Source organism: Tamandua tetradactyla, chromosome 22 (genome assembly GCF_023851605.1).
Source record: "Tamandua tetradactyla isolate mTamTet1 chromosome 22, mTamTet1.pri, whole genome shotgun sequence".
NCBI lineage: Eukaryota > Metazoa > Chordata > Mammalia > Pilosa > Myrmecophagidae > Tamandua > Tamandua tetradactyla.
Window position 1 is genome coordinate 26163486 of NC_135348.1, and position 25646 is coordinate 26189131.

At 38.4% G+C, this 25646-nt stretch overlaps 1 protein-coding gene across 6 annotated transcripts in view; it reads right to left on the reverse strand.

Moving 5' to 3' along the window:
- The window catches only part of IL15 (interleukin 15), an 83850-nt gene extending 58489 nt beyond the window's left edge, over nt 1-25361 (reverse strand). For 2 of the 6 annotated variants that reach the window (XM_077139959.1, XM_077139958.1), the window contains exons 1-2: nt 24201-24362; nt 1963-2084 (exon numbers count right to left, since the gene is read on the reverse strand). The gene's annotated coding sequence lies outside the window, so the exon portion shown is untranslated. Of the gene's footprint in view, nt 1-1962; nt 2085-6687; nt 6773-24200; nt 24363-25307 lie in introns of those variants that run through there. The other 4 variants (XM_077139956.1, XM_077139957.1, XM_077139960.1 and 1 more) reach the window with 4 other exon arrangements.
- Between the last annotated feature and the right edge of the window lie 285 nt (nt 25362-25646).

The following is a 25646-nucleotide window of genomic DNA, read 5'->3' on the forward strand; positions in this document are numbered from 1 at the left end:
CCATTAGGCATGAACAGTTATCACTGGGCATCACTAAATAACCACATCAAAATGTCTCTCTTTTTAAGTTTCCCAACTGAAAAAAGCTGAAGCTAAAAGCCTAGGAATCAAGGAAAATCCAGAGGAAAGAAAACCGAAAGCACTTAACACTTTTCTCATGACTTCAAAACATTCAGTAACTACCAAGAGACAAGGGGACATTCCTGTTGAATTTATTGCATATTTAGAATATGATTTCATTTAAGGAAAATCCCCCATCATGGTTTGTTTGTCCCGGGTTTGATCATAATGAAATTTTAAAAAACAATGTTATTCGTTTTCATAAATATGTCCTGGTGACAACCCAATTTAGACCTGTGTTGCTAATGTTAAAAATGTCCAAAGTTTAGTCCCCCAACTTTAAAAAATTCCCTCCTTCTTCTTCTTTACACACTCCAGTGGTAGCAACCACGATATCTGCATATCCGTAAGACTCTCACCAAGTTCTTTTTTGAGTTTAGGGAATTATTAATAAAAAATTCTAGTAACAAAATTCTTTCAAGGAAGCATCTAAAATTAAGGGATAAAATTTACTTTGTTGGTAATTATTACCAAAGGGCACGTTCCAGTTTGTTAGGCTGCTGAAAGCAAATACCATAAAATGGGTTGGTTTTAACAATGGGGATTTATTAGTTTACAAGCTTACAGTTTTCAGGCTATGAAGATGCCCAAATTAAAGCATAATCAAGGTGATGCTTTCTTTCCAAACAGTGACTGCCAGCAATCCTTGGTCCCTCTGCCACATGGCAAAACACATAAGCATTGGATAGCTTCTCCTTTCTTTTCCAGGTTTCATTGCTTTCAGCTTCTTGCTCCTTGTGTCTTTCTCTCTCTTTGTCTGGATTTCATTCTTTTATGCAGGACTCCAGAAAGAAGATTAACACCCATCCTGAATAAGCCAGGTCACACCTTAACTGAAGTAGCTTCATCAAAAGATCCTACTTACAAATGGGTTTACACCCACAGGAATGGATTAACTTTAAGAACATGCTTTTCTGGGGTACGTACAATTAAAAACCACCCCAGGGCATGTCCTTCATACTTTTTCTTTCAATTTTCTTTGTTTTCTCTGATGCCGGAAATGATTGAGCAAAGGAGGAAATTGCCTTTTTCCTCTTAAGATTCCTGTAAAGAGTTTCAGTTCCTACAAATCCCTTTATTTATTCCACTTTTTATCTTAATCTATATAGGAGTTAAAGGAGTTTGTTTAAAGGACTTAAATATAAATTAGAACCGAAGGCAAGAAGCAGGTCTCTTGGATTTACATTTCCATGGCTTTATTAAGTTTAGTTCTTGAGACAGTATTTGATTTTACATTGTTCCCAAATATTCTTCAAAAGTCTCAATTAGTCACTCAAAAATCTCATCTATCTTATTCTCTCACTTCATCACATTAGTAATCTAATTCATAAATTTGACAGTTGGATTACATTTATTATTGAAATTTAAATAGCCAGTTCCTTTAAAACTAACGTAGTATTAGAGCAGAAAGTGAGATGCAGATTTTCTTCATTTTATATTCCCAGGGTTGGCAAACTATTATGATAAATTATGGTAAATCGCGCCCACTTCAATTGTAAATAAAGTTCTATTGGGACACAGCCATGCCTACCATGCTGATAGCTACTCAAGACAGAGTTGAGCAGCTGTGACAGAGATCATTTCCTTACAAACCATAAATTTACTATCTGGCTCTTTTCAGAAAAAGTTTGCTCACTTCCATTACATGCAACATTTCTGCCCAAATAAAAGAATTTTAATCATTTCATGACAAATGGCATTTCCTTTTCCATCAAGATTCTCATTTTTTAAATTCTGGGTATATATAAGTTCATCTGGTTTGTCACATTGTCATTATTATTCATCATATTGTCACATACAAGTTTCTATACTGTAGGATATAATTTTAAAAACTTTACTTACACAACCTCCTGTAGGCTGGTTATCAGCTACCACTAACTTCTGTGCTTCCTGTGACATCACCAGTATGGTACATGATGGGACATTGCTTCAAAAAGCCTAATGGCCATATGTAGGAATGGATTCTGTGGGAGTCAAAGGTAGGATAAGAATATTTCAAATTAGCATTGATAATCTTCACTTCTGCAGCTTTATGAATACCTGCACACCTGATCATGCTAGAAAAGACAGGTAGACTCTTAGGGAAAAAGCTTCAGAAGCCAATACTGAATTTCTAGGATTAATTTTTTCTAACATCTTAAAAGTTCTTAATAGTTTAACTCACACCGATGTTGACTAGAGCCACTTCATTTTGAAATGGATCATGTCATTTTAAATAAACCATAATATCTCATACAGTTTTCTAGTAAAATGTTTTTCATTTTCCCATACAATAACACAAAGCTAATGTGATATCAAATATACTTATAGGCTTGATGTCAAATCCTGATCAAATCTAAAGAAGATGTTGAAAATACATTGTAAATATGCATTATGCGTATGAGAGAAGTGGAAAATCTCCACTTTGATGCTCAGTAGTTACACAAAAGATTATAATGTCATATTTTCAGGGTATATGTGATTTAGAAAGGATTTGAATATGCCAACCAATTATACCATTAGAAAACATTTAAATAGTATAACATTTAATAGTTAGAAAAATTAGTCCCACTTACTATACCATTCAAAAAAGTAAAGCAATATAAATTCTATTTTATCAAATGAAGGAAACATATCATAACCAAATTTTGGTAAGATATAAAGGAAATTTATATTAACAATTATAATAATTATAATACATTTATCATACATAATCTTTTACCTATCACTAAATTAGTAAAAGTAGTTGTTCTGTTTAATATAAGTCCAAAAGTTGTGCCATTCTATATGCATGGCTGCAAACTGACATCTTCTTGAATTGTTTATTAAAATATTTAATAAAAACTTGCTATATGTAAGTACCTGCTAGATATTTAAGGAACTTCACAGCCAACAGAAAAGGAAAATCTGCAAACAACTAATTCTGTGAGAGTTTTAATAGAAAAGTGAAGACAACCCCATATGAAAACAGAAAATGAGACAGCTAATTTTATGGGAATAAGGAAAATAAGGGACTTGGAAAGACTTCAGTAAGAAGATGACATTTGAGTTGGCTTTGAAGAATGAGTGATTTTAGCCTAGCAAAATACTATTTGCAGAGGCTCAGATTTCAAGAGGGTGGGTGAGGTATAATATTTTAATAGGATTTTGAATGTGGCTTTAATCTTGCTCTGGAATTGGTGATTTGAATCTAATATTGGGGATAAAGAAGCATGAAGTTTATTCCACATTTTAAAGAGTCTTGTGGCTGGGTCCAGATGTCTACTCCAGGGTTTATTCAGAGACAAACAAACCTCTAACTGCTTCTAGCACCACCCACACCAATCCTAATGCCAATCTTTATTTCCTTTCATATACTAAACGTAGACTAAAAGACTAGGTTGGGGAGAGAGAGGCAATGATTGTAATCACCGGTCAGGACCTGATGTTAAGTTTCATGGGAGGGTACACAAGAAAGATTGGCATCTCGTTCTCAGGCTGGACATCATCTTGGCTAGTAGGATTGTTGATTTGCCCTTAAACCTACCTGAACAAAGTAAACATAATGGAGAGACATGGCAGGCTTTATCTCAGGTGTGTGGTTCAGAAAAGCTGTATGTACACCCTTGTGTCAAGGTTGACCTACCAGCCAGGGGACTCAGACAGCCAGAGCTGGTAAGCTGTATCTCCAGGAAAGGAGGCTAAAAGGGGAGGCAGAGATCATGTCTAATACTCCACAGAAGGGAAGTATGGAGGCCCCTACAGGCATGTGGAAGGACTCTCACATATGCAGTATAGGAACCCTCCCATACAGAGGCATCAATGGGCTAGTCATTGTCAACCGGGGAGAAAAGCAACAACCAACAGAAGATGACCTAGATGAGTCAGGAGACTTTTGGCCGTTTCACCCTACGCCGCCCTTCCTGTCCCTGCCTTCCAGCAGTCAAAAGCAGAAAAAGGCCAGAAGGCATGGAAAAGTGGACCACACCCTCTTCCCCCACTGGCCTCGTTTGACAGAAGGAGACATATGGAAATGAGACTGGCATTTAAATAGATTAGACAAATTAGTTACTGAAAGTGACCAGAAAGTCACAGGAGCTGCCTGAGACAGTGATTTTTGAAAATGGATTATGAAGGTATGGATTCTAGAAACATTTCAGAGTTAGGTCTTAGATATGATTGCTTTGGAGGAAAAGGGAGTATTGATGACTGCTAGAAAAAGCTCAATTCATCTTGGATCTATTTAAAGCAAATTCCTACTGCATTGTTTTCTACATATTTTTTAGTTTATATACTTATATACTTATAAGTATACTTATATACTTATCTTCTTTTAATATCCTCTTACCTGATCCATTACTATACAATAATAAGAATGTAAGAATCCTTATGAAACTGTGAATGAAAACAAGTTTTTTGAGAACAATTTTTGTTGTATTTCTGTTGTTATTTTATGTTGATCTTAGACACAGAAGCTAAATGTTTTGTTTGCTTTTGGTTGCTTTTATGCTTTCTCCTCTGCACCATATTCTTATACTAGCTAATCCCTTAATCTTTATTTTACTTGAACTTCATTCTCTTCTTTATTTCACAAAAATTTTTTTTCTTTTCCTTTCGGGCTTTTTCTTGGATATTTTTTTTCCATCCTCTCAACAAACCTCATCAAATGTGTCAGGCACACCAAGCCATTCTTTGGGTTCTTTTCGTTCTCTAACAAGGAAACAAACTAACATTTATGGCTACCATAGTAGATAAATTCTGCAGAAGGCATAGGATTGAAATTAGCAAGTACACTAAATGGCACAGAAAAGGCATGTAGACCCAGCTGATTCTTTTAACAGAAGGTCCTTGAGAAAATGTTATAGCTTTCTGGCTATACCTTTTTACCCCCTTGAGCTTCTAATAGGAGGAAAAATAAGAGTGCTTAGGACTGTGCTATAAAGACAGTTGGACTACTCCCTTTTGTACTCCACATCTAATCTTTTATTAGCAACATGAGCTAATGTTTCTAGGAATACAGAAGTTAGCTTTCTGCAGCAAATGCTTAACAACAGAGAACCAGAATTTTTTATAAAAGCACAGAAACACCAACTCAACTGATGCCATTTTGCCCCAAGAGTCTGCCCCAAATTAAGAGATGCACATTTGAAAGAAGTATGACAATGCATATTGGCCATAACTGCAAAGCAATAATAGTAAAATATCAAGGCTGACTCATTCACGTTGTTGGCCTTTTATGTGATTCTTCATCTATGGTCTTGGAATTCAATTTAGAAATATTGAAATTGAACTCAAGACAATGAAAGTTAGATATTCCAAAGAACCTTCTGCTCGGTATCCATATTTCAAAGGGAAGGAAACTGAGCCCAAAGAGATCAGGAAGCCTACTCTGACCATCAAAGGCTATCTAGGAATTGAGAAACATTTCTTTTCATGCAGTTGTTCGAGTTTCAGTAAATACTGGGTCCTCCTCACTTGGAAAAGTGAGAGCTCATAGCTGTGTCCCTTTCCAGAAATGCCCCTGCCTAGAAGAGAGCTACCTACTGCAAAGTCTGGCTTTCTTCCCTTGAATTGCAACATTTCCAAAATGTTATCCCAGCTTCAGAACTCTCTCATGGCATCGGCTGAGACTCTGCTGCATCCCCCTCACGTTTCAACTTCTCCCTCTGTCCCTCCTGCTTCCATCGCCCCTTACAGTTAATATTCCTGAGAATGTGCCCCGTAAGCCTCCTGCATTTGCATTTCAACCTCAGAGTCTGTTTCCAGGGAACCCAAGCTTTAATAGTGACATCAATTACTTGAGAAAACGCAAGCTTGGGAAACACTTCTTTCAACTGAAACAGATTATTGTGGGACTTCTTTAATTTGACAGGATACACAAAATGAACTTTCATTGAATACCCAGAGTTACCCAAACTTATTTTGTCCAAAACCTCTTTTTTTATTGTGAACATCTCATGAGACTTGTGTTTCATGGAATGTGCTCTGAGGAACATGAATGCAATCCATTCTAGCTCCCATCAGAATATACCTGCTAAAGTTATTCATGTCAACATTTCCTTTAATAACAAAGGAGGGAAATAACATAAATGCCCATCATAGGTGACTTATTAAATAGATTATGCTGTGTCTATACAATGGAATAATATGCATTCGTAACAAAGTAGAATAACTTTTTTCTTTCAATACCAATATGGAAAAGTATTCAAGGTATATTTTGAAATGAAAAAGGCAAAGTTAATCTATAGGGTGCATTTGCTTTTAAAAAAGAGAGGGATTGAATATATCTGGGTATTTTTTTGGTTTGTTTGTGCAGAAAATATTTCTAAAAGGATACATTAGAAAATAATAGTTTGATTACATCTACAAAAGGAATTAAAAGTACCTTGAACTCTTTGAATTTTAATGGGAATATATTACTTATTCTGTATAACAAGGGATTATGTTACCTATTCAAAATTAAAAATAAAACTGCAAAATATTAGATAGAAGAGATTTACATTGTCTAATCACATATGAAGACTATCTGGAAAAAATCTATAACATATTCATTACACACCTACAAATTATTTAGACTAGGAATACTTGAAGAGAGGGGCAATATCTTACCCATTCAGAATGCCCAGAGTTTAGCACAGTGCCTAAACAGGGGAGATATTCAAGTTTTTATTGAATTCTATTGTTCTCTCTCTTTTTGTTTCTCTCCTCCCTTATTTCATTCTCTCTTTTCAATGCGTAATCCAAGGAAATTCTAGAGAGGGAAAAAGAATGACACCTGCTATAAATGTATTTTCCTGTTTTACTTTTCCTATTCTTAATCTATAGTTAGCAACATTTAAAAAGTATCTGGAATTGTACTGTTCAATACAGTAGCCATTAATCACATATAGCTATTTAGATTTAAATGTAAACTAACTAAATTTTTTTTAAAAAAACAGCTTTTCAGTTGTATCAGCCACATTTCAAGTGCTCAAAAGCCAAATGAGGCTAGTAACAATCCTACTGCACACGGCAAATGTAGAACACTTTCATCACTGCAGAAAATTCTATTTGATAGCTCTAAAAAATAATATACATGGTGGCTCAGTGGCAGAGTTCTCACCTGCCCATGCAAAACAAAAAAAAAGCACATTTTTTTTGCATGTATATATACACATATATACAGAGTTTCGTTTCAGACACATGTGAGTTTGAGTTCTGACTCAGCCACTAATGGTGAGATTTGGGTCGAGTTCATTAATCTCTCAGGACCTTAATTTCTTCATCTGGAGAATGGAGGAAATGTAGTATGCAGCTCGTAGGATCCATTATGATATAAGTAAATTCATTCACACAAACTGCATGGCCTTGCTACACAATGAGCCATCAAAAATGTTAGCTGTTGCTATCACACATTATGGATGTAACACTTCACCATGAACCAGTCATCCATTCCTTCACAATCAAGTTGTTCTACCTCCCCCGTGCCCCAGAAGTCATAAGAGAAAAAGTGGTCATGAACATCTTTTAGGGAGTCAGTGCTACTCAGAGTGCCAGTTCACAATGATATAAGGAGCGTGCACTAATTTCTTTTTCAAGAAATTCTTGCTATGAAAAGCATGTCAGGTGGACTGAAAGTGTCTTAGTCCAGTGGTTGGTTGACATTCTAGTGTCAGCTCTTTATCAAGTCCAAGACTCGAAACAAATATTTTCATACCTTAGATTACACTGGTCTCATTGGGAAGTCAAGTCATAACCTTTCAATATGACTTTAAAATTCTCACAAACAAGAAGGCTGCCAACTTTACCATGCAAAGGGCAAAAGCTCAGTATAGTGGAATTGAAGGGGCAGAGATAAGATGTGTCAAAGTGAGGATTTCACAATTGGCAAAATTTGAGCTACGTTTTGGAAAAAAAAACCTGATGGGGAAGGGAAATATGTGGAGAATATTGACGAAGACTTGTACCATCAGTCCTTCAAGAACAAAAGAAATATTTTCTTTTTATCCCATAGGCCAAGCTATTCTTTCATTTACTTTTGGCTTCTAGCAGCTGAAAAGTACACAGGCTTGGATTTAGTAGTGATTAGTTTCAGTCTTTTTAGTCCTACTGCAAGCATCTTCATGTGAAAATACTAAAAAAAGTAATAATCATCTTAAATTCTAAAAATACACATAGGGCGCTAATTTTGTGACTTTATGACACTTAAAAACAATTGCAGTTAAATATAAATGATCCAAAAAAGGAAAAAGTTCCAAGGTATGTGTTTCAAATGAATGTTCTTCTTTTGAATTCTTGAGGTATTTATTTTAAAAGATCAATATAAAATTATTATTTGCCATAAAAATCAACCAATCATTACTAAACAATTTTCCAGTACTGCCACTATAGATAATTGTAAAACTATTAAAGTGTATATTGTGATTTATTACAGCATAACAGCACCAATCTCTATGTGATTGCTCGGTGCTGCCACAGAAGACATACCTCATCTGTTGCAGTATGAAATATTGTACAGCAATTTGTAATGATGCACGTTTCTTATTACCTGCTGATAATAACCTATCAGCAAAAATGACAGCTTAATTATATAGCACATCTCCCACTGGCAAATAACTAGATTTAAATATTTCCATTGCTTTTCAACATTCCTTTACAGAAGCAAAGGGGTGCAACTGTTACACTCCTTGGAATTAACATCTAGAATTCAGTTTAAAAATTTTAAGGTAAAATTGATCTTTTATTAGATGCAGCTGAACTTTAGTCCACATTACCCCTCAGTACCTTGTCTCTGGACAGTTTCAGCAAAGCTGGTTGTCCTTCTTCCACTGTTTTGTTATTCTTGCTGATTAGATCTCTGGTATCTCCCATTCCAAATATTTGGCTCTTTATGAATTGTTATCAAGTGGTTTACCCTTAGCACTGGATTTCTGAATCAATATCATTGCCACAAATTTGCTGTGACAGTTCCAAACATATTGCTTCAAAGCATTTCTTGCTGGGCTCTTTCCTGTCAAATCAACTGAACTCTTCAATTCTATATATAGCAAAGCAGTAGTGCTTATTAAATTGCTAAGAGGCAGACTGTTTCGATTAATAAAGCCTATCTGGCAATGGACAAAGTGTTTGGACACCTGGATCTAGCATGGCTCCTGTGGCTTCTGGCCTTCTTTTCCAAGATTGTGCAGCAGAGACAATCTACATTTTGGACCACGGTTGGGTCTTCCTCTTCTACAGGGCTGTATATAATTATCTCAAGCAAAGATAACAGAGTGAGAACTAATTAATGTTTGTTCTTTTCCTCTTTGATTGATATCATTAAATATTCTACTCATCCAAACTACTATGATGAATAGATGGTCTTTCTTTTCGTCTTTATATCTTTGCTTTTCATTTTCTCTAATTTTTATCACTTCTCCCATGTTCCTCAGCTTTTGTGCAAAGAAACTGGGCTTTTATAGACATCGTTTAACACTCATTCCTTCTGTGGGATTATACATTTGCAACAATCTTCGAGCTTTTGACCCTTTCTGCTCAGCGTACTTGTTTCAGGATGCAAAACACAGCTTCATCAGAAGGTGTTTAAAGTCCTTTCCAGGTCATAAGTTCCATAACATCCATACAATGTTAAAGGTGGGCTAACGCAATAATGATTAAATTTAGTGTTATGCTAATTCTTCAATTTGCCACCTAAGGGAATTTCTCTGATCTAATCATCTTACTTATCAAGAACAGGATACAAGCGCAGAGAAATTAAATATACAACATTGCACAAAGAAGTAAAATTAGGGTTTAACATGTGTCTTGGATTCTTAGTTTAATTGTCCACTAATAGTTCATTCAGTTAGCATTTACGGAGCACAAACCATGCATAAACATTGTACTGCCTTTTCATATTAGCTTCAATCACAAAAGAGTTCTTTTTTTACCTTATTCTTAAAATTGGGGGTTGTAATATATTTGACACAGCATCATGTGTATTGACTAGATTTAAAAGACAATTATTAGAAGATTTTGAGTTTTCTCATTTCATACCGTAGATATAACTATTCCCTCCACTCCCCATCAATTTACTCCACTCCACTTATTTCCAAATAGCTACTTTCTGGGTTAGAACAACTAAGTAAACATATTAACCACAACTGCTTTGAAGGAATTGTTGCTTCATCCAACTCACTGTAGCCCAATTAGCACTCTTTTACTTTGGGGAGATGGGAAATTAGATGGTTCACAGTCTTCTTATCACCATGGCTAAGCCACAACGCTCCTATTTTTACAAAGGGAACTTTGTCCAACGTAGCTTGATGATAATAATGACAAACATAATAATAAATTCACATATCTACTACTATTTGAATGATGAGTTGGGCAGGTACAAGGAATGTGGTAAGGATAATAATCATGAGCTATTGCTAGTCATGCTCAGGCACCTGTGAAACCCTTGGGAGAGAGAAAGGGATTGTCGATTAGTTTGGCAACTGAAAGCTGGACAGAGTCAGGCCCAAAAGTGGAAGATGAGCTAGGGAGGGAAGTTTTCTCTCCATTTTCTCCCTCATTTTCCCTGGAAGGCAGAGTAACTGCACATGTGAACCGTGACTGGTACTTGCAGGTTAGGCCTGGACTGTGGGATACTTAGAACTAAATTTGTTGTGATTTTCGAGTGCATAAACCCATAACTGACTTCCAAGCAATTTTTAATCCCATCACCACCACCAGGCAGAGTGATACCTAGAGCAAGATATCAGGAAGGATCTTCAGGGAACAAAGTCTTAGAAGAGTGGGAAGTCATGGAGTGGTTGAATGCAGAAAGCAACAGTATATGTTCTTCATCCTGAAAGATACCTTATACTGACACATTTGGAGGAGCATCAGATAGGGCTGAAGGTTCAGCCTGTTGACTGATAATACCAGCCAACAATGATCTCAGTAATAAAAAACAGGAGTGTACAGGGAAGAATATACAGTGGGAGTTCTATAAAACAGAGAAAACAACTGGGAAAATTTATGCCTGGATAGAGGGTGGAGGAGACCTAATGAAACAGATAATGCAAGAATTTAAAGAAGAAAAATATTCTTAGAACAGTAAGAAGGATTTTGGAAACATGAATGAGGAACTATCAGTCATGAAGTAATAACTGGATATGTTAGATACAAAATTATAAAAACCAAAATGAGGAAATGAAGACGTAAGTAGATGGGTTGAATGCCAGAATAGATATTGCTGAAGAGTAAATTAATGAATTAGAAAATTAGATCAGGAAATATTCCGGATGGCACTAGGAATTAACAAAGAAATCGGAGTTGAGGGAGGAATGAAGGAAAAGTCAAGCTATATGATGGATGAAAGTAGAAATTTTAACATCTGTTTACTTGTGATCTGAGGAAAAATAAAGAAAAGAGGGTGTGCCAGTTTTATTCTATTGTATACCCCAGAAAAATGAAGTTCTTTAATCCACTGGGTGGGACCTTTTTGATTGTTTCCATGGAGATGTGACCTACCAAATTGCAGGTGGTAACTTTTGATTAGGTGGTTTCCATGGATATGTATCTCCATCCTTTCAAGGCGGGGTTGCTTACTAGAACCCTTTAAGAGGGAACCATTTTGGAAAAAGCTTTAGAGCCCCCAGAGCCACCAGAACCAACAGAGTCCACAAAACCAGAGACCTCTGGAGCAGAAGGAAAATGCCCCCAGGGAAGCCTTATGAAATGAGGAGAGAAAGCTAGCAGGTATCACCATATGCCTTTCCAGCTGAGTGAGAAGCCCTGAACATCATCAGCCTTCTTGAATCAAGGTATCTCTCCATAGATGCCTTAAATTTGGACATTTTCACAGCCTTAGAACCGAAACTTACAACTTAATAAATTCCCCTTTTAAAAGCCATTCCATGTCAGGTAAATCACATTCCAGCAGCTTGCAAACTAACATAAAGGGACACTTCCAGGGAAAATGGTGGAGTAGGAGGCATCATGAATCACTTGTTCCCCCAAACCAGCTAGTGAATAGGCAGAAAATGTTTGAAACAATTGTTCTGGGGCTCCAGAGGCCAGGAGAGTACTGCAGCATCCAGGGAAGAGCAGGTCAAAGAGGCTGAGAAACTGCAAGAAAGAACAGTGAGCAATTTGCGTCACAGCATCTGCCAGTGCCCATCACCCACTCTCCAGATAAGCCACCATGAGTCCAGTCCCTGGTTGGCTACTGAAGATGGAGAGGGGCATGGAAGCCCTCTTCCCCCAGAACAAGGGGGAGAGCATAGTCGAGTACTGATCATGGCTTTTGATTATTGAATTTAGATCGCTGGGTCCTGATTCTGAACCACTGTTTTAGTGATATGAGACAGGGACCAAGGAAGCCATTGTTTCAACCTCACAAGAGGTTGAAACAGCCTTTCCTTAAATTAAGGAAGGCCAAGGTGTAGAAAAGAAACATCACAACTTTAAATGAAAGTCATCAGCAAAATCATGTCTGAAATTTTAGAGATTCATGGCAAAATAATGGGAACTAGGATCTTGCTTTCCAGGAACAGAGACTAAAGATATAAAGTACAGAATTCTTTTAAATGGCATTTGTGGTTGTGGAAAGTTTTTAAATATTATCAGAAATGTCGTTAGGACTGTATACCTGTTCCCAGGAGAAGAGACACTAAATAAATATCAACAATACTACCACTTTTACAAAATTTCCCTCATCTTTTACAAATTACCGAAATAATATCTTCTTTGGCAAATAGACTTAAAACTGAACAAATTGTGACTGAAGGAATTTAGAAACAAGAGCGTGGCTTGTTTCAATTTCCTTTCACTGACTGATGAATTTACATTGCACTTTATAAAATAATCCCTTAATTAATAAAACTGGCATAGAATATTAGTGTCCTACTTTTAAAGTCCTAAAATTTATGCTGTTTAGAATAAAGTTCACACTTCTAATAATGGATATAAAAATCCTGTCTGCATCCTGACCCAGTCTAAGCCTTCAGGAAGTCCTTCCTGCCCTTGACAATAAGAAATATGCTTGGAAAAATTTCCCAACAGCCTTACGAGCAAAAGCCACCAGGACTTACTTTAAAACAAATCTACTCAAACCCTTTTTCTCATAACATTGTCCTAGTTGACCCCTCAGCAACAGGCAGTAGAGGATTGAAAACAAAAATAATATTCCTGAAGGTCTGCTAAATGTCAGATGAGGTGTTAAGCAACTGAGGACGTGGTGTTTCTCAAATTTCAGCCCTTGTATCACTTTTATTATTTACCTGGCAGGAGAGACAATATAAACACAAAGCAATATGATAAAATATGATAAAATTTTGCAGAGACTATTAGAAAAACATTCATCCAAGGGAGAGAGCACAAAGGAAGGATGTGGTCAGTATTTCTAGGGAATCAGAAGGAAGGTGAAGTTGGGGTTTTACTGGGAAAACTTCAGAGAAGAGGTCAGTCTCTAAAGATGACTGTAGACATACAAGAGACACGAAACCCCTCAAGAGAGCAGGCAAGCAGAGAGTATCAAGCAGAGAGAATGCAAGCAAGCAAGGGCTGAAAGGTGCGAGAAGTCTCACATTCCCTTTTGAAGAGCTGCAAACTTGTCAACCCTTTCTCTAAGCCCTTCCCTGAGTAGTTCCTGTTTCAGAATGCGTAGCTGAGTAATAGTCCCTCTTCTTAAGTGGCCCAAACCTTCTACACACACACTTCCTTCCAATGAAACATTCTGACATTATTCTCTACTGTTAATGCACAAATCAAACTCTCTTGTACAAATAACTCACCCAGTCTGCAGCCCACTACTTCTAATCACTTTACAGGACATCGTCAATTGTTTGTCCCACTCTTATCTCAATCTTACCATTTCCAAAATTGAGTTCATCCATTCCCCCAGATCATCCCATGTCTTAGTTATACCCCATATCTTTTCATGCAAAGATTTTTTTTCATGCCAAGATTTTTTTTTCATGCCTTCCATGCTAAAATCTTTAAGTCACCTGTGACTCCTCCCTGTGTTTTGCCCTTCACATTGCAAAAAGGCCAATCAAATGCCTAGATGAGTGCTTGGCCTGTACAGGCACTCAAAAGTGTTTGTTGCTGAATGAAATAAACCAATTCAACAAATAAGTAAAAGTTATAAATAAAATTATCCTTGAAAATAGCTCCTCTTTCCATATCTCAATACTTCTAGTGGTACTCTAGCATCATCCATCCATCCACCCATCCATTCATTCAGCAAATATTGATTGAGAACTACCATATGCTGGGAACTTATAGATGATGTGGATATAGAAATGAATGAAAAATATGTACCTTGAATTCTAATGGGGGAAAGGTTAATAAACAAATTACTAAGTAAAATACATAAAAGTTCATAGTCCCTTAGCTGAAAATCTATAATAAAAAAAAAACAGAAAGTTTTTTTGCTTAATTCATTGGTTAAGAAAAACTGAAATGAATTGATTATGTCTATTTATAGTCTGTATTTATTTTACTTAACCAAGCTATTTGTTTTGGGGAGGACAATTTGAAGTACTCCCATCAGGGACCTGATTGGTCTCGTTGAAAAGGAGATATTTGAGCAAAGTTCTGGAAGAGATAAGAGGATGGACCATATCTGTGAGAAGAGCACTCTAGAGAGAGGGAAGAGTGAGAGCAAAGGCCCTTAGACAAAAACATTCTAGTAAAACTGATGAATTGAAAGGCTGTCAACATGACTGAATCAGTGATCTAAGGAAAAAGTAGTAGAGGAGATAATATGGGTACAAATCACGGAGGGCCTTGATGACCATTGTAACGGAATATGGATTTTACCGGAATAAGATGAGAAGGCAATGGGGGGTTCAAACTTGATGTTTAAGCGACATGATCTGATTAATCTTTTAACAAAATAATGATTTACAGCACAGAATCTCCAGAGATGGCTTCCATCAGTCAATGCCTTCCCTCCATGAACATCCATGCCACTCGGCCTGAAATGAAGTAGAGTATATGTCCTCTCCCCTTGAATATGGGATGGCCTTAAGACTTGCTTTTCCAATAGAATGAGATAATAGTGACAACTGGGTAATTTCCACAGCCAGGCCTTACGAGTGCTTGCAGTTACACTTCTCTCTCAGAAGCTGTGCTAGTTTGAAGTTGTTGTGTACCCCAGAAAAGGACATGTTCTTTTAATCCATCCTGTGGGGATAGACCTATTGTGGGTGGGACCTTTGGTTAAGTTATTTCAGTTGAGATGTTACCTATCCCATTCAAGGGGAGTCTTAATCCTCTGACTGGGACCCCTTTAAAAGAGATGAAATTAAGAGAAAACTTGGAAAGTAAAGCCCCAGAGAAGTTAAGAAAGGACCTACAGGACACAAGGAGAAAGCCACTGGGATCAGAAGCTGAAAGCAATGAAACCTGGGAGTGAAGGACCACGAGGTGCTGGTCATGTGCCTTCCCATGTAGCAGAGATGTTCCACATGCCAGCAGTCTTTCTTCAGAGTACAGGTATCATCCTGTTGACTTAATTTGGGGATTTTCATGGCCTAAGAACTGTACATTTTAAGTTAATAAATACTCATTGTAAAAGTCAACCTATTTCTGGTATATTGCATGCTGGCAGCTTTAGCAAACCAAAACAGAAGCTGAATATCATGTAAGGATTCTGACAACCCTTGGACCATCACCCCTTGGAGTGAGGCCAATCTAGCTATGTAGAAAGGCCAAGTGGCAAGGAGCCAGGGAGCCCAATCAACAACCAGGACTGAAGCCCCATATATATGACCCATGCTGAATCGTCTCAGACAGCTCTGAGCCATTTGAGTGATGTCACAGATATTGTGGATTTGAAGCAAGTCATCATCATTGTGCCCTGTCCAAGTGTCTAACCTCAGGATGCTGAGTAAATAAAACGGTTATTTTAGCCATTAAGCCAATTAATAATTGAGACTGAAATTGGTATGAGACCAGGCAGTGGATAGACATTTGAAGAGCAGCAAAGAAACTGTTAGTGAAGGCAAGAAAGGCTGTGATGAATTGCTACTGAGAGCTGGAGAAAAGGCATCTCATGCTATGTAGTGGCAGGATGTTTGACAATGCTACCCCCTGCAATAATGCGGAAGAAAGAAAATGTACGTAATGAATTTGTGCATCTAAGAAGATTTTTGAAAGTGATAATTGGCTTCAACAGCTTCCTATGAAAAAGAACAGTAAGAGAAAGATGAACTAAAGAGGTGCTCAAGCAGAATTTAAAGGAAATACTTCAACCTAGGACTTGTTAGTTTGGTAAAGAAAACTATTTCTCCTTCTCATCTTTCCAGACAGCAAAGGATTCTCAAAGAAAGAAGTGGTCTAAGGACAAAGACAAAATCCAGGGGCTGCTTGTATAGTATGATCTTAGGTTAAAGATCAAATGAAGGGTGTGGCTAGAAGACCCTTCATTAAGACCTCTGAAAAATTTAAGGTGATGCATCATAGACCCTCTCAGATAGGAAAAAAAGTGGGGGGGGGACTTCTAAAAACTTTAAGGGTTTCTCTTACAGCATCCTGATTTGTAGCCTATGTAAAGAGGGTTCTGTCTTAAGAGTATTGTGATTGTGACTTTCATCTATCGGAGTGAACCACAACAAAACTCATAAGAAGCCCCTAAAGTTTTTAAGAGTATTGTACTTAAAAACAGTACCACAAGCTAAATAAAATGGGGTACATATGAGTTCTCTGGGTCCCTAACCCTCTAAGAATAGAAAGCACACTTCTCGACTGAAAATGTGGGCCATATCTTATGGGAAAGGAAGGATGAATCACAGAAAGAGACCACAGGATGGAGATAAAGCTATAGAGAACATTCTCAGGGAATAAATTTGAACCTTAATCGGGAACACTCCCCTGCTTACAGAGTAAGGAGAATAGGGGACATATGCCTTACTAGATTTAAGAATTATTATGACTAATGACTGTTTTATGTCCTCCATTTTCCTGTTTTTAAACATTATTGTCTGTTGCAACTGTCCTATCTCTGTATACCATCATATGTTAGAGTAGGAAAAGTGATAAAAAAAACAAGACTTTTTAAGTCACAGATCTCTGCGCTAAAGAACTGCACCTGAGAAATCTCATCCACATCTAGATCTAACTTACAGAATGATATTTTGGACTTAAACATCAAGTTTGAACACTTGATGCTATAATCAGATGAGCAATTAAGGGTCTTGGAAGTTATCTTCCATTTAAGAAGTCCAACTACTGTGAGACAAACATGCTGTAAAGCTAGCCATGTCGAAAGGCCATAAAGAGAGACAGGTACCTGGCCATTCTCTAGCTTTCCAGATATCCAGCTGAAGTAACAGACATGTGAATGAAGAAGCTTTCTTGGATGTTACATCCCCAGAATTCCTAAGAGGAGCCAGCCTGCTGAATATACCCAGATTGCAAAACCATGACATATTACAAATAATTGTTTTTAAAGCAACAGAATTTTTTTTTTTTTTGTCTTTTTGTTATATAAGAACAGATTACTGAAACATTCTGGCTCAGTGTTCTTTTTCAAACAGACTGGGTGGGAGAAGAATATAAGTTTAGCTACAGGGAGATCAAATTTTTCAATAATACGGTCAGGAGATGATAGTGATAGTTTAGACCCAGGTGGCAAGGGTGAATGTGGTGAGAAGAGGTCTGGTGTATGAAGGCATCACTAAATGATTTGGTGGCAGATTCCATATGAGATGTGAGCAAATCAGAAGTCCTGGGCAACTCCAAGGCTTATTAATTTATTGATTGATCAACTGATTTTCTAATTCAACTAAGAGAATGGAGCTGTCATCTGGTGAGATGGGGAAGACTATAGAAGAAGCAATTTTGGGAGTAAAGTCAAGAAATCTAATGAGTATTTGATGTCCAGTCAGAGACGTTGGATAGGCTGTTGGATATATAACTGGAGTTCTGGTAAGAAGTCAGGCTGGAGAGATAAATCTATGAATTATCAGTATATGCAAGGCATTAAAAGCATGTGACTGAATGAGATCACCAAGGGGAGTGAATGTAGTAGAGAAAAGGCTAAGGACTGAGTCCTCAGACTCTCATATTTTTGAGGTTGGGGAAATAAGAAGCAACCTGCAAAAGAGAGTGAAATAGTTGCCCGTGATGTAAAGGGAAAAATCAGGAGGAAAGGGTGGCCTAGAAATTAAGTAAATAACTGTTAGATCCTGCTGTAAGGGCAGATGAGAAAATAACCAAAATCTAACCACTGGCTTTAACAACATAAGAGTTCACGGTACCTTTTTTCAAGTGTATTTTCAGTGGAGTTGTGGGGATGACAGCTTGACTGGGATCAGAGAGAAAATGGAGACAGAGAATATAATTAATTTTCAAAGTTTTCCTGCAAAGGAAAGCAGAAAATTCAAGTGATAGCGGGAGAGAAACATGAGGTCAAGAGAGTTTTTTTTTCTTTTCTGTTTGCTTGCTTTAGAGTAATTATAGCATGGTTGCATATTGACGGGAAAAACCCACTAGAGAGGGAAAAATTGATGAAGGAAAGAGAGGAAGAATTATTCGAACTATATCCACGAGCGGATAATGGGAATGATGTCACACCTGAATCACCTCAGTGGATCTCTAGCTGGTTTCCTCATCTCTAATTTGTCTTCTGTTTGATAGATTCTATCCCCAGAATAATTTTCTTAAAATACTGCTTTTGCTGTATTATTCCATCATTACTTTAACTATATTACTTACGTTTCCTACCTCCTTTACATTCCTCTGCTTGGTTATCAGAGTGTTGAATGACCTGATGGACTCACAGAAGTCAGTAGAAACCAGTTATGTGCCCGCTGCTCTGCCAGGCACAGGCGCACATTGTCCTTTCTTTACTCAAAATGTTATTGTAGAGCTAGACACGCAAAATTAACATAGAGAAATGTATACAATAACAAATGAATTCATGCAAGTTAGAAAGTAATTCTGTCTGCGCATAGAAGGGGGCAGCAACAGCTATAAAGCGTGGCATATTTGAGCAGCACCCATGAAGGTTAATCAGGAATGGCAAGGAATGTATGGTTGGAGCACAGAGAAAGCATGACTGGATCCAAGGCTCAAAGAGAAAACAGGCCTCGAAGGCCATCCAAGCCCTTCTAGAACTTAGGTCTCACTACTCCTGTTCTAGTTTGCAAGATGCCATAATGTGATATACCTGAAATGGAGTGGCTTTTAAAAATGGAATTTATTAAGTTGCAAATTTACAGTTCTAAAGCTGTGAAAATGTCCAAATTAAGGCAAGGCTATAAAAAGGTCCAAACTAAGGCATCCAGGGAAAGATACCTTGGTTCAAGAAGGCCGATGATGTTTGGGATTTGTCTTTCAACTGGAAAGGTACATGGTGACATTTGCTAGCTTTCTCTCCAGGAATCTTCAATGGCTTCCCTGGGGTTCTGTCAGTTCTGGTGGCTCTGTTGTTTCTGGTGGCTCTAAAGTTTTTTCCAAAATGGTTCCCTCTTAAAGGACTCTAATAAGTAACCCCATGTTGAATGGGTGGAGATACATCTCCATGGAAACCATCTAATCAAAAGTTACTACCCACAATTGCGTGGGTCACATCTCCATGGAAACAATCTAAAAGGTCACACCCAGCAATACTGAATGAGAATTAAAAGGGCATGGCTTTTCTGGGGGACATCATAGCACAAACCAGCACAACTCCCAAGAGAGAAACTTCTACAGCACACAGTCTGGGTTTTTCACTCTTTGCACCTTTCCCCCCATAGCTTATTATAAGCACAGTAAACCGTGGTAATTAAGAAACCATGGGTAGAGTGTGGAGAATAAGGTTGAACCAGTTAAGAGATCTACCAACTAAAGAATATGTCTCCCCGGGGTACCTTATCAGCATCGAGAGTTTTAACAGAACCAATTTCCAGATCCACTACTTCCATAGGAACCCCTTTTTGTAAGCAGTATGCCTGAATTGTGACATAGGCAAGCAGATTCTAGCAAGTTCTCATTTCTTACTTCTCCTTTCACAATTACCCTTCTCTCACTTTACAAAAGGAATACTTCTCCCCCCTCTAAATTCTTACTGAGTGCCTTGCCTCAAGGTGTTAACATCACCAGGGTGCCAAATGAAGAGATGATTTGAAAAACTGGTATTAATGAAATCTTTAATTCAAATTAGTGATATCAACACTACCCATATCTATTTCTATGATGTACAATTCCAATATAATTTTATGTTATACCTCACAATTACTAATAAAATGTTAAGGTGTTATTTTAGTTAATTTTTAAAAATGAAATTTCAGTTTACTTTTTTTTTGCAGAAGAAATTGTGAAAATACATAAAAATAAAAATTCCTAACTCCAAAGAATAGTTATTGAAAATTTTAGAGTCAGTGCTAACAGTGTGTAAGGGGGATTTAAGTTATGAAATTTCTACTGGAAGATATATGAGCAAAATGCCCAGCAAAGAGACATGTAATTCAGTGCTACAAGTGATCTCTGGCCTTCTCTGGGTTTCTTTCACATGTCAAAATGATAACAGAGCTTCCCCTTCACTAACCTTATAATCATCAGTTTTTCTTCTTCTAGAGTAATTTTCAGTTTCAATTCCTTAATTTGACAAATTAATTTCTGTCACTCTTCCTGAGCTTCTCTGCATTCTGTCAACACTTGGAAGATCCATGAGTATTTGGAGAAGAAATGTGGTATTAGAACATAATTGGCCAAAAGGCATTGAGACTATTTTATCCAGTTATGGTCTATAGACAGACTCCTGTTCCTTGCAAAACCACCCACAAGAAACCACAAGATTTACAGCAGGACAAAGCTCTGTAAAATAGACGCATATAAATATTCTGCCTCTAGATGTAAAATGTGGATAATTAACACCGTTGAACTGAACTGAACTGAAACCAAAGCCTTTTTTTTCCTATTTCTGATTCAAACAATAACTTTTTTTAAAGGGATAACATGCTTAATTATAAAGCAAAGTAATAAATAGCATTAGATCACCTCAAATGATGGCCAATTTCTATTTTCAGGCAAGGATATGGACTTTTGTTACCCTTATACTAAACACTCGGCTTTTCCTATAAGAGAACCACATGATAGAAAGAGAAAAAGAGAAAGTGAGCGAGCACTTGAACACTGGAATCAAGATAAAGCAAGATAAATCTCAGCCAAATCTTACAAGCTGCATAGTAACCCAAGTGAAGCTCTTTACCTATAAAGTAAATTCTAGTGCCAGTGTCTTTATTTGTTAAGTATGGGTAAAAATATTATGCTTATTAGAACTAAATGAGGTCATACAAGTGAAAGCGTTATCATGGTACCTGGAACATAGTGGTGGCTTCCTTTCAATTTCACATTAGGTTTGGACTGGAATGATGGTGCTAATAACTGTACTTTTTACTTCAGTCTCTGTCCAGACTTCTTGACTACTCTTGCTTCCCCATACAACAGGGTCTGAAGATGATAAAAATGGTCCTATGTCTGTCCACAGCTGTTAGCAAGTGGTATAGAATTCTGGAATTACTATGTAGGATATATGGTTACATTTGTATATGAATGTATATGTGTCTGCATATAATAATTGATAAGAGTTAATTAGTAAGATTCACCATTAAATACTTAATAGCAAAAACATTCCTTTATGAGTAAAGCTATAAATGTTCTCTCTACCTCTTCAATGGGATTTTTCCATCCAACCCATTCAAATAGGATAGCAACAAGGACTCAAGCAATGTAATCACTGGGTAAATAAACATACAAACTAGTATTGAGACAAAGGAGCAAGCTGACTTCTTAACAACCCTCACACCACAAAGACTTCAGAAAAGGGGATATCCCAAATAGTTAACTATACCACTTCAAGTTGTGATATAATAGGAAAGTTCTCTTTCCTGAGTTCTCCATCAATCCCAGCCTTCTACTTGGATAGATGGAGGGACAGACTGACAGACAGATCAATCCACATTTGCCTACTGTTTGTTAAACTTTATCAACAAAAACTTATCGACTTAGACAACTGCTTTTTTTCAGGGACCATTAGAGAAGTTCATTAAAGAACTAAGACAAATAGACACTCACGTGAATATTATTTGATTATAAAGGAAATTTAAAAATATATGATCAATAATTAATAACCCAGGTATCATATAAGCGCTAATTTAAAACTAATGTTCTATAATTACAATGCTCGGCATCAAAATGAAATAATGACTGATTGTCACTGTCAAACTGTGGGAAGTAATTCTACAGAAGCATCATCCTTCATAAATACCAACAATCTTGCACTAGACTGCGTTCAAATCTCAGCTCTACCTCTCTCTATCTTTGAAACCTAAGAGAGCTATTTGATCACTCTGTTTCAATTTTCTTAACTATAAAATACAGCCCATACTACATGAGCTTATTGTGATGATTAAAAAGATACATTATTAATAAGTGCTTGCTATAATTAGTGTCCCTTTCCATTATTCAAGTTGTTGGCCTGAAGAAAGTACTCTCTGTGCCGTCACAAGAATACTTAGATAAAAAAACAAACAAAAAAAAAAACAAAACTTAACAGTAACTCTAGGAGAGAAGGGAAGAAAAAAGCAGTTTTCTAAGTTTTAAAAACCGTTTTGGGTCAAAGATCCATTTTTAAAAAACTCATTAGAAAAATTCTTCACATACACAAATTTTAGCCTACTTGAATTACACCAAGAGCCAGAAAGCCTGAGATTGAGAACTGCCTAGGGTTTATAATCTCTCAATCATCAAAGTGTATGTCAATAAATTTCAGACCATTGTTTTTCCTTCATTTGTTCCCACAAAGATGCTTACACACAAGAATTTCATTGATAAGCATTACACTTGCAATACAGATGTTGATATTTACCACATTAATTTCACTGTTCAAAAATTTTAGAAAGCATCATACTGTTTTTCTTAAACCCATCAGTAATCTACAGGAAAATTCCAACCAGAACTTTGGCTTCAAAACAAGTCCTGGAGTTCCTGATCCAAGTCAGCAGAGTGCAGTGAAACCAAAAGTATGGAGACAGCCTGCCTATCAGAGGATCCAGATTAGCAGTGAAGGCAATCCCTGATTCTCACCCTGAAGCAGAGTAGATGGCACTGAAAGGGAAGCCCTTCTAAGAAACATAAGGAAAGGACATTAATACACTATCATAGCATTAAAACACATTCATAGCAGAATATGTATCAAAAAACAAAATTTGGCTATTGCTTTCTTCTTCTTCAGTCCTTTTCCTCATGTATATTCATCTCCTTTCCTGGGTACATTCTCCCTCTATATATCATGTCTACCACATTATTTTTTAAAGAAAATGACAGGAATTTAAAATGCAATGTGTATTGCACCTTGATGCTTTCAATAGAATAGTTTGCCTGATAGCCTCTGCTTTTCAGGACACAGTAACTAACCTGATCTTGTTTGTACTGTAATTTTAGTGTAAGAATTCAGCCAAGTCATAAATGCCTCTTTCTGCACATTGACGAGACGAGAATGTCTGCCAGTGACAACTAGCAGCCATTATCAGTAACGTCGCATTTAAAAAGTAGCTTAAAAAAACATAGCGTACAACCCGTAGCTGATGACACTTTACTTCCAGTTTCTGACATTTAAGAATGTCAGAGGCATCACTTAAGGGATAACCTTGCTTTATACATACCTTTACGTTAATATAATTTTAAATGCAAATAATTATGGGTTAAATACAAATGAACTGGACAGCCGTGCAACATGCTGTACAATAATACCTGAAACGATTAGCCTGATTTTCATTTAAAGTCACCTTGAATAAGGACTTCATTTCAACACAATTCGTCTGCGTGCGTTTCTTACAAGCTGTCCTGACTTTTCAAAGAGTCTTTCTATAATAGATAAGTGGCCAGCCCAGAGTAGAAACTACAAATAGAGACCCAGACTTGATTTGCCCATCAGTGACCATTCCTGCAAACTCCTCTCTTTAGAGAGACAAGGGTACCGATTAAAGAGAAGAGAAGAAAAGAAAGGGGAAAGTTCGGTTTTGCTGGCAAAGTAGAGATAGACGCGCGCGCGCTCACACACACACACACACACACACGCGCGCGCGCGCGCGCACACACACAGACAGGTTCACACGGGTCCGTCAGGAGTTTGGGAGGGAGCCGGGAGGGAGCCGGGAGGAAACCCGGAGCTGCCGTACCTTTCTTAAGCCTTCCGGGCTCCTTTCGCTGCAGAACGCTGGGCTCCGGGCGGCCGGACAGTGTCTTCTCGGGAACCCGCAGCTAGGCCAGGGCAGCCCGGCGCACGTCCCGCCCCGACTTCGCCTCCCGCGGCGAAATCAATCGGGCGCTCGGAGCCGGGGGCTGCTCCAGCGGGCGCCGGGGACCGCCGAGGGGAGCGCGCAGCCCAGCTCCGACGGGGAAGCGGCGCGCCGAGGCCCCGAGCAGACCCGCAGACGAGAAACCGCGACAGTAATAAAGGGTCAGAAGGGGAAAACCCTCCGCACCTAGGGCAACCGAAAACTGAAGTCGCGGTCAAGTGTTCCCCTGAGAAGGGTGGGGCCACAGGGGCCAGCAGCTGGTGGGGATTGACGCGTGGGTCTGCCCAGCGCTGGGGAGGGCTTTCGGGGAAAATTCCAACGTCCTTTCAACGACTCGACTTCCCTTCACAAAGCCGAGAAGCGGAGCGCCACCTCCATGGAACGCGGGCTGCGGTGGGTACGCAGCTGGAGCAGCCAGCCGGACGGGGCCTCCCCGCTCCCTTCTAGCTGCGTGCGAATCTGTTGGGGTTCCCCGAGTTGAACTCCCATCCCCCAACGAAAAGAAAAGTGAAAGGAAAAGCAAGGAGCAGAGAAGAACATTAACACTCTTGGCGGAGGCTGGGGGAGGTGTGGGGTGACAGCGGGCTCCTGGACGGCTGTCCCAGGTGTGGCGACTCCCCTGTTGCCTGGGCTGGGGCGTCCGTCACCCGTCACCTTTCCTCCACTGTCGGCCCCCTGGGGCCTGACCCCAGATGATGAGCGGGAGGAGATTCCGCCTCGCAGGGACGCTGGCCACCGTCCCTGCAGAGAAGGCTCAAGAAGACAGGAGCCCACCTGTCGCATCCACAGCCCCCGGCACCCGCGGGAGGCTTTGCCTGCTGTGAGGAGGCTTGGAAACCCGCGCGTGCAAGTTGCCCAGAGGATATGGAAAAGGGTGTCCGACGGGCATGGGCGGCTACTTCAGATCACACCCCACCCACCCCTCCACCCCGGGAATGCTTGAAGATCATCCAACAGACTGAAAGAAAGGAGGCTCTGAAGTCTTACCAGAGTAAACATTGGAAGAGGACACCTGGGTGACCGCACTGTCCCAGGCAGCTGGCAAGAATGGTGAATTTGCAGGAATTTGCCTCTCTGCAGATCACTTTTCCTGTCTCATGTGTGTAGTTGAGTGCAAAACACAAATTGTGTCCCATCGGGAGCATAAAACGTTGTGATATTTTACAGATAAAGGAAGGGACTAAATTCCTTTGCAGCTGAGTTATCTGAGATCACAGGCGCTCAGCAAAGGTCTGGTGCCCAGTTTTGAAAGCACTTTGGTGAACCTTGCTCGCAGGTATATCTCTGAAATGCCCTAATGAACTGTGCTTCCCCAAATTCTTCAGT